An 8,429-nucleotide genomic window follows, 5' to 3' on the forward strand; every position below is an offset into this window, starting at 1 on the left:
GAACCTCGTTTCGATGCATCAGCCGGTTTAGAAGAAATGATGGATGTTACGAATATTTCATTCTCGCGCCTGTGCGATCGCCAGTGAACGCGCTACAAACGATCCATTTTATGGAGATCGGACACAGAGACATCTTTATGTACAGTCGTCCTCAAAAGTATCCGAACGACCTGAATTGCATTTCGCCTGATTCGCATGCAACCCCCATAACGCAGCTGCCTAGCAGGTCCTCTAATCGCTCCTCAGTACAGTCGTTTGACTATTGAAAATGGTTCCAACAAGTCACCACTAGAAAACACTGCTCTGTACCGCAAAAACTCAAGATGTAAAGTAATACAAAGACACTACAAATATCACGGAACACCTTATCACAGATAAGACTGTCCTTAAGGCTTGTAAGCTCACATTTATTACAATAAATGACATACCTGAAATGTTACCCCTCTCATTATTACGTCAGATAGGTAATGCATGTAGTAAGTTCGTAGTATACATGATTTCCTCTTCAAAGTAACATACCTTAATTATTGTGTAAGACAAAATGACATTAAAAACTTAATTTATTCATGAGCAGCTAGTTGAGAATATGTATGAACTTCAAATGACACGACGAACCGTCTCATTCTGCATATGGATTCAAATCCAGGTCATACAGACTAAGCAAACATTTTGTGACTGACGGAAACTAACAGACATTCCTGACAAGGCATACAGAGAGTGATACACCTCGATTTTAGACAGTATCAGTTAGCAAATATCAACTTTAAATTACATAACGTAAACATTTTTAGCGGACGCGAAATCCTACCCAGCATCTATTGTCCCTGTTAACAAACTACGAGAGATTTTAAATGTTGCTTCTTCACAAGTAACTTGCCGTGAAAACCCAGAACCTAATCGCATTGCTACGGAAGCACAATCAACTGTGACATATCGGATTTTCTCGGTAGTAATTAGATCTTTTAACTGAAATGACGAGACGAAACATTAATTTTTTTCCTTTCCAGGACTCCAACACGGCACCTATCACTGTCATATTCTAGAAGGCACGAACGTTAAATATAGGTTTATTACACCAGCAGTGACATGTGAGCATGTTTGAACTAGAAATAATATGACGAAGAGTTCAGTGCTGACTGGGAATCGAACCCTACAAATATCGTTATCGTTGATGACTGTACACAAAGAGACGTCAGCTACCTAATTTTGCTCCACCAGCAGCTCGGAGTAACATCCTTGAATTTACAGTGATCTCGCAAATAGTTCTGTGTCTCACTGGTAGTCAAAAACGTCAGATATCGTTAGTGTTGACAACTAATGAAAATACATTAAAAATCAAAATTATTATTTACCAGCAGATAGGTGTTGTCATTCTAGAGCTTGAACTCAGACTTAGTTTGATAATCATTTAGAATATTTAGCAGTACTGTACCCATTGGTGTTAAACTCGTTTTCAACCAATGATTCGCACAGCTACAGGAACACTACTTGTGATACCTCTTAGACAATATACTTACGCAGTTCTATAAGACGAAAAGATCAACCTGACACAAACTGTGTGAAGTTTCTTTTACAACCTTCGTACCTGAATAAAGAGCTTTTCCTATTTGAGTTATCTGTGAACGTTGCTGCATAAGACGATTTAAGAAGAAACTAAACTCCTTCAGCTACGACAATATTTAAAGAAACTGTCTTTACGGGACTAAATCGTGGTTTGTGAATCGTTTACCGGCCGTACTCTGCCGGATTTCGCTGGCTGGAAGGCAAAAAGCTTAGTGACAAATTTCACAGAAGGAAAAGCGGGAGGAAATGTCTACCACTGGAAGGTCATGTTGTTTCATTTAAATGATTATAAAATCAGGTAAAACGAACAGTGAGGTTGTCAGTATAAGCACATTACTACTGTCAGTATGATGTTGCACTGCCCAGGGCGTGTAATGCTAAAGGGCCCGTTTAGGTCAGGCATAATGTACACAGAAGTGGAAGAGAGAGCGCCACTGAATTATACAATCCATATGTATTGCATACACGCAGAAATTACTGGTACAGTGTACTTATGGAGCCCAAGGAGTGAATTGTGTATTATCCGGGGAGAAAGTGCACTGGCAAACAGTCTTCGCTACATTAGGTTACTTAAACTGGTGTCATCTGAGCTAGAATTTATGGTCAGCGACTACGTGTAAGGTCAATGGGTTGGATGCGGATTTTGCAACTGCGAAATACTTTCCTGTATACATTAGAAAATGTAGTTTTATTTGATGAACCGATAGCCATTTAAAGGAACAGGGCTCTTATTTTACTTCTTCTTGATTGAACTAGAGACGTTGAAAAATTTGGTGCTGGACTGTGATTCGAATTCGTATCGAGGATCTGAATCTCTCGGAACAGTATAGTTCAATATTACGTTCCTTTTCCCAACACTGCATTCTTCTCTAGGTCACCTCCAAAGGTAAGTATGAAACTAACGAAATATTTCTTTACATAACATGATTCAATTTCTTTCAACAATTTTTACTCTCTCTCTCATTCTTTTTTATTTTTATCTCTCTCTCTCTCTCTCTCCCTCACACACACACACACACACAAACACACACACACACAAACACACACACACACACACACACACACACATTCTTTTTTTTTTATTTGTTGTGCTCAACTATCGGCGAGGCACGTATACGTCCGTGAATGAGTTTCTTAGTTTTGAGTACACTTACGAAAGAAATATAAAAAAAACTATGAGAGATACTGATTTATGATGCTTAGATTGCAGTCAGTTCTGAGTATTAATAATAACTACGCTCCAGTCCCTAAAGCTAGTTATAGAAATGCAAATGAGACGCATTACGTATTACAGGCCGTGGCAGCTGTCTTTGAGACGCCAGCTATGGTCACTTCCCAGCCCACTGGAGGAACACATCGGTTCGTCTTCTTCCTGCTGCTACTGTAACTGAGATTTTTCAGCAAGGCAAGATATGTTTGGCAGCTCTGTGACCGACGAGTTACTTCCTCGTGTGCACGGAATTAAGCCCCAAACTTCACTTGATTTTTCCTGTCATTTCCATTGAATAATCTGAGTTATTAGCGCTTGAGGTGTAACAAAAGACTGTAAATTTACTGTTTTCAGTCCAGGAAAGTTGTTGCACGAGGAAATAGCAACTAATCTCGTCCTTTTAATAGCGGTTTAAGAGTTCTAGCCCCTATATCTCTCGTAATAGGCAGCCAAGACATAAACCTGAGCTCTGAGGTAACATGCTGACCTGTGGAAAAGGGTCTGTTATAGTTCGCGGTTCCAGTCTCGGTGACTGCAACGTTTTCATCCCTTATGTGAAAGGGCTACAAGCAGTCAGATCAAACATCGATAAGGAAATGGCAAGAAAATACTTTCAGCTCATAGTGCAATGGTGAAAAACGTACAATGCTGCACAACAGGTAACGCCTCTTTCCGCTGCTGACAAGCAAATTTTGGGTTTCTAGAATACATAACTTTATTTATGAAATACCACATTCGCATATCACACAGTCGAAATCTAAGTAAGCAGTATTTTACTAATGCGTGCCGATAGAGGCACGCTTGTGTACAGATACTCAGTTTTATTAAAACAGACTTTCGTCGTAAGGTTATTGTGGGTAGTTTTATTTCATTTCAGATAATACTGTGCACAATTTTCGTTATGTTTCTTTTAGTGTTGTTAAAACAATAGTAAACATGAGAGAGCAATTAATCATCAACGACATATGCGAATTCTCTGATGTTATCTATAACAGTCTGATAATGCACATGCAGTTTATTGATTACATGCATGTAGAAAAATTGTTCTGACTTAAATCTGTCAAACAAGGTTTGAAGGAGAATAAAATGCCACTACCACATGACAGCTAATGTAGAAAATACTTTTCAAAAAATGGCGCTGAGCACTATGGGACTTGACTGCTAAGGTCATCAGTCTTCTAGAACTTAGAACTACTTAAACCTAACTAACCTAAGGAGATCACACACATCCATGCCCGAGGCAGGATTCGAACCTGCGACCGTGGCGGTCGCGTGGTTCCAGACTGTAGCGCCTAGAACCACTCGGCCACCCCGGCTGGCTGAAAATACTTTTCTGACGTGTTTTGGTACGATGCACTGCTCCCATACATCATACCACAGAAGTTAGCCCTTTTTCCAAATTCGACTATTTTGGGTTGAGAAGTGAAGGGAATTATGTTCAAAGTTCCACTAGATTGATGACTTCAGCAGACAGCAGAATTGCGGTTTAAAAAATGTAGTAGTGATTGTACACGAACTTGCAACTTCTTGCATACGGTGCACGACAACCACCATTACACTTCTAGCTGACACGTAGCTACAGCAGCTTCAGAAGTCAATAACAATTCCTCCAGAACTTCCGCATTCCACAGTGCTGTGAGATAATGCATACGGCCGCATCTAGACTTCTGAGAGTCAGACAGTTACAGCTTTTCTCTTGCACTGCACGACGTTTTCAACAAACAGATAGCGCAATAGAGCAGCTCAAGTGGAAAGGAACACTTCCTATTTAAATTTCTGCATACTACCCTGTTGGAAGTTCTGTGTAGGTGGCAGTTACGTCATTTTATTTCGGTGATTATAAAATAGAGTCGAATATATGCACTGGGTAGCTGAGTCAGCTAGTTCATGGCGATTCGGTCAACCAAGTAAATGAATGTGCTGAACATGCTGCAAGCCACTACAAGGAGTCTGTGTGTCAGAATTCTCATCCAGTGTGGCTCAACGGTGTTATGACGGAAAAATGATTCACAGACAAGAGGAGATGGTGTTGTTGTTGGATTTATGATAGGTTCATATACTTAGGATGTGGGTTCAATTCCAACTTCTCCCGATGATCTTTGATAGGGAGAGACAGATTCTGTACTCCTCTGGCTACGCCAAGTGAAAAAGATATATTAGCATTGTGGTCTGAAATTCACATTAAACATGATTTTCCTTCTCTACCAAGTAGACGTTAGGTTGAACCACAATAAACTCAGGAGTGGCGACATGTAGAAATTCTATCACTAGTAACCTTTCTTATACTAGTTATTTATTTTTAGTGACGAAACAAACGCTATGTTGAGTCACAGGACACTTATTCCATCTTTTATTTGAGCTTCTGTATGTCGATAAAATTGTTTCTAATCTGGGAATTCAACTAGACCGCCCCTAACGATTAATTTGATCCTTTCGTGACAATACAGCTCGACTACACTTTGTTGTTCGTTCAAAACTGCAGATTCCTCAACATCTCCTCATATTACGCGTGAATGGGTTGGAATCTTGACCCGGCACTAAAGTTTTCATTATGTATTATCACGCTCTAGCATGACAACACCTATCTCCTGATGGACAATAATTTTGATTTTTAATGTATTTTCATTCGTTGTCAACACTAACGATATCTGACAGTTTTGACTCTCAGCGAGACACAAAATTATTTGCGAGATCACTGTAAGTTCAAGGATGTTATTCCGAGCTGCTGGTGGAGCAAAATTCGGCAGCTGACGTCTCGTTGTGTGTAGTCATCTACGACATCGATATGTGTTGGGTTCGATTCCCAGTCAGCACTGAAATCTTCGTCATATTATTTCTAGTTCAAATATGCTCACATGTCACTGCTGGTGTAACAAACCCATATTTAACGTTCGTGTTCTCTAGAATATAACAGCGATATGTGCCGGGTTGGAGTCCTGGGTAGGAAAAAATTAATGTTTCGTTTCGTCATTTCAGTTAAAAGATCTAGCTATTGCTGAGAAAATCCGATATGTCACAGTTGATTGTGCTTCCATAACAATCCGATTAGGTTCTGGGTTCGAATCCCCGCACAACACAAAGCTTTACCTCACTGCATTTCGAGTAAGTTACTTGTGAAGAAGCGATATTTAACATCTCTCGTAGTTTGTTAACAGGGACAATAGACGATGGGTAAGAATTCGCGTCCATTAAAAATGTTTACGTTCTGTAATACAAAGTTGATGTTTGCTAACTAATATTGTCTATAATCGAGGTATATCAATCTCTATATGCCTAGTCAGGGATGACTGTTAGTTTCCGTCAGTCACGAAATCTTTACTTAGTCTGCATGACCTGGGTTTTAATCCATATGAAGAACGACACGGTTATTCGTGACATTTGGAGTTCATACACAGTCTCAACTAGCTGCTCATGAATAACTTAAATTTTTAATGTCTTTTCTGTTACATAATAAGTACAGTATGTTACTTTGAAGAGGAAATGATGTATACGACTGTACCGAGGAGCGATTAGAGGATCTGCTCGACAGCTGCGTTATGCCGGTTGCATGCGAATCAGGCGAAATGCAATTCAGGTCGTTCGGATACTTTTGAGCACGCCTGTACGCAGAGACTCTGCAATTCACCGTATGACGCGTGGCGGAGCGTACCCAATACCACTACTAGCCTCTTCCTGCGCTGTTCCATTCACAAACAGATTGAGGGGTAAAGGACTGTCTATATACAACCGTTTGAATCCTAATTTTTCACATCTAATCTTCGTGGTCCTTACGCACAATGTATGTCGGAGACAGTGGGATCTTCTGCAGTCTGCTTCAGATGATGGTTTTCTAAATTTTCACAATACTGTTCCTCGAAAAGAATGTCAGCTTCCCACCAAGGATTCCCATTTGAGTTTCCGAGGCATCGCTGTAACACTTGCACCTTGTCTGAACCTACCAGTAACAAATCGAGCAGCCTGCCTTTGAACTGCTTGGATGTCTTCCTTCAATCAGACCTGGTAAGGATCCAAAACACTCGAGCAATACTCAAGAATGCGTCGCTCTAGCGATCTATATGCGATCTCCTTCGCAGATAAACCACACTTTTTTAGCATTCTCCCAGTGAAATGAAGTCGACCATTCACCTTCCCTACCACAAACCTCACACGCTCGTTCCATTTCATATTATTTTGCACGTTAGACGCAAGTATTTCAGCGACTGAATGTCTCAAGCAAAACACTACTAATATTGTATCCCAACATTACTGGTTTGTTCTACCAACTCATCAGCATTGACTTACTTTTACATTTACAACTAGGTGCTATTCATTTCACCAAATAGAAATCTTTTCTAAGTCATCCTGTATCCTCCTACAGTACTAACTAATGGTTCCACGTGCTCCTTAGGGGTGACACGAATAAATAAATAAATCTGTAAGAGCAGCTGTGCTTTCTGATTAAATTACCTAAATTTGGTTCCGCATGATTACGAAAACTCGTATTGCATGTATATGAGGACAATAGTTACAGAGGAAACTGTGGCTGGCTATATGTTTTTTTTTTAAGGAATGCCCTACAAAACATAACCTGGATAAAACATGAACTACTAATGATGGCACGAATGCTTTGAAACGTTTTCCGGCAATAAGCTGGTAAATTTATTGCGTAACCATGTCGAACAATTTTCCCGTTATACAGCAAATAAACCAAACGTGCGTTGGTGACGCTAGCCACTCCGAAGTTTCTCACAAAACTCGTTTGGTGAACTTTGCTAACGTCACTGACTGGCAGTGGTTACAGTACTTTTTGTCGGAACTAAATAGTAACCATTTGTTTGGACATAGTATTGTTGTACAGGATTTTAATGAACAGACATTTACGTTATAGGACTAGTGAGGAACAGTATTTTAAATCTGCTTCAGCCCGGTAATTTAATATGGATTTCATGTCACTTGGAAGTCGATAATTCTTTTTAAAGACATTACCACTGCAATTAAGTCGACAATCAGCTTATGTAGGTGATTAGCGAAATTATATAAAAGTTCAGGTACACGGCGTCGCTCAAGGAGTTGATATGAGAATGTGTTGAAGTTGGAAAAAAGGATAAACATGGAAGAACAAGAGGTAAAATTTTTTAATTAAAACCCATTCTCACAATTTACAATGGTCGTTAAAGTATAAGACGTAAAAAATTGGAAACATGGTCTAACTATTTACAATACTTGATAATAAACAACATTTCTCATTTTGTTATCTGGGGTAACGATGTACAAGTTTTTCGACTTTCATTCTCGAGAGAAAACTATCTACAGGTGACTGCGAAAGAAGCAAAGTGTTTGCGGTTGATGTCGCAATTTTTTGAAGTTTGTCCTTGCGCTTTGTTAATTCTAAAAATGTAGGCTAATGTAATTGGAAATAGCAGTCTTTTAAATTGAAATAGCAGTTCAGTAGAGATGAGTGGAGCTCTGGGGATAAATGGTATATATCCATTGTACTTGCCAGTCATTAGTTCGATTATATTATTCGATAGCCGTTTGAAACATCCTTGTTCTATTACATAGTTTTGATGAGTTGAGATTTCTGAGTAGTGTGATCGAAGATTCAATTTTAAGTCGAAGGCAGTGTAATGGCATTCCGGGTACTTGCAAAGAGTTTAGAAATTCTATAGGGAAGTTC

This window comes from Schistocerca americana, chromosome 7 (assembly GCF_021461395.2).
Source record: "Schistocerca americana isolate TAMUIC-IGC-003095 chromosome 7, iqSchAmer2.1, whole genome shotgun sequence".
NCBI classification, from domain to species: Eukaryota; Metazoa; Arthropoda; class Insecta; order Orthoptera; family Acrididae; genus Schistocerca; species Schistocerca americana.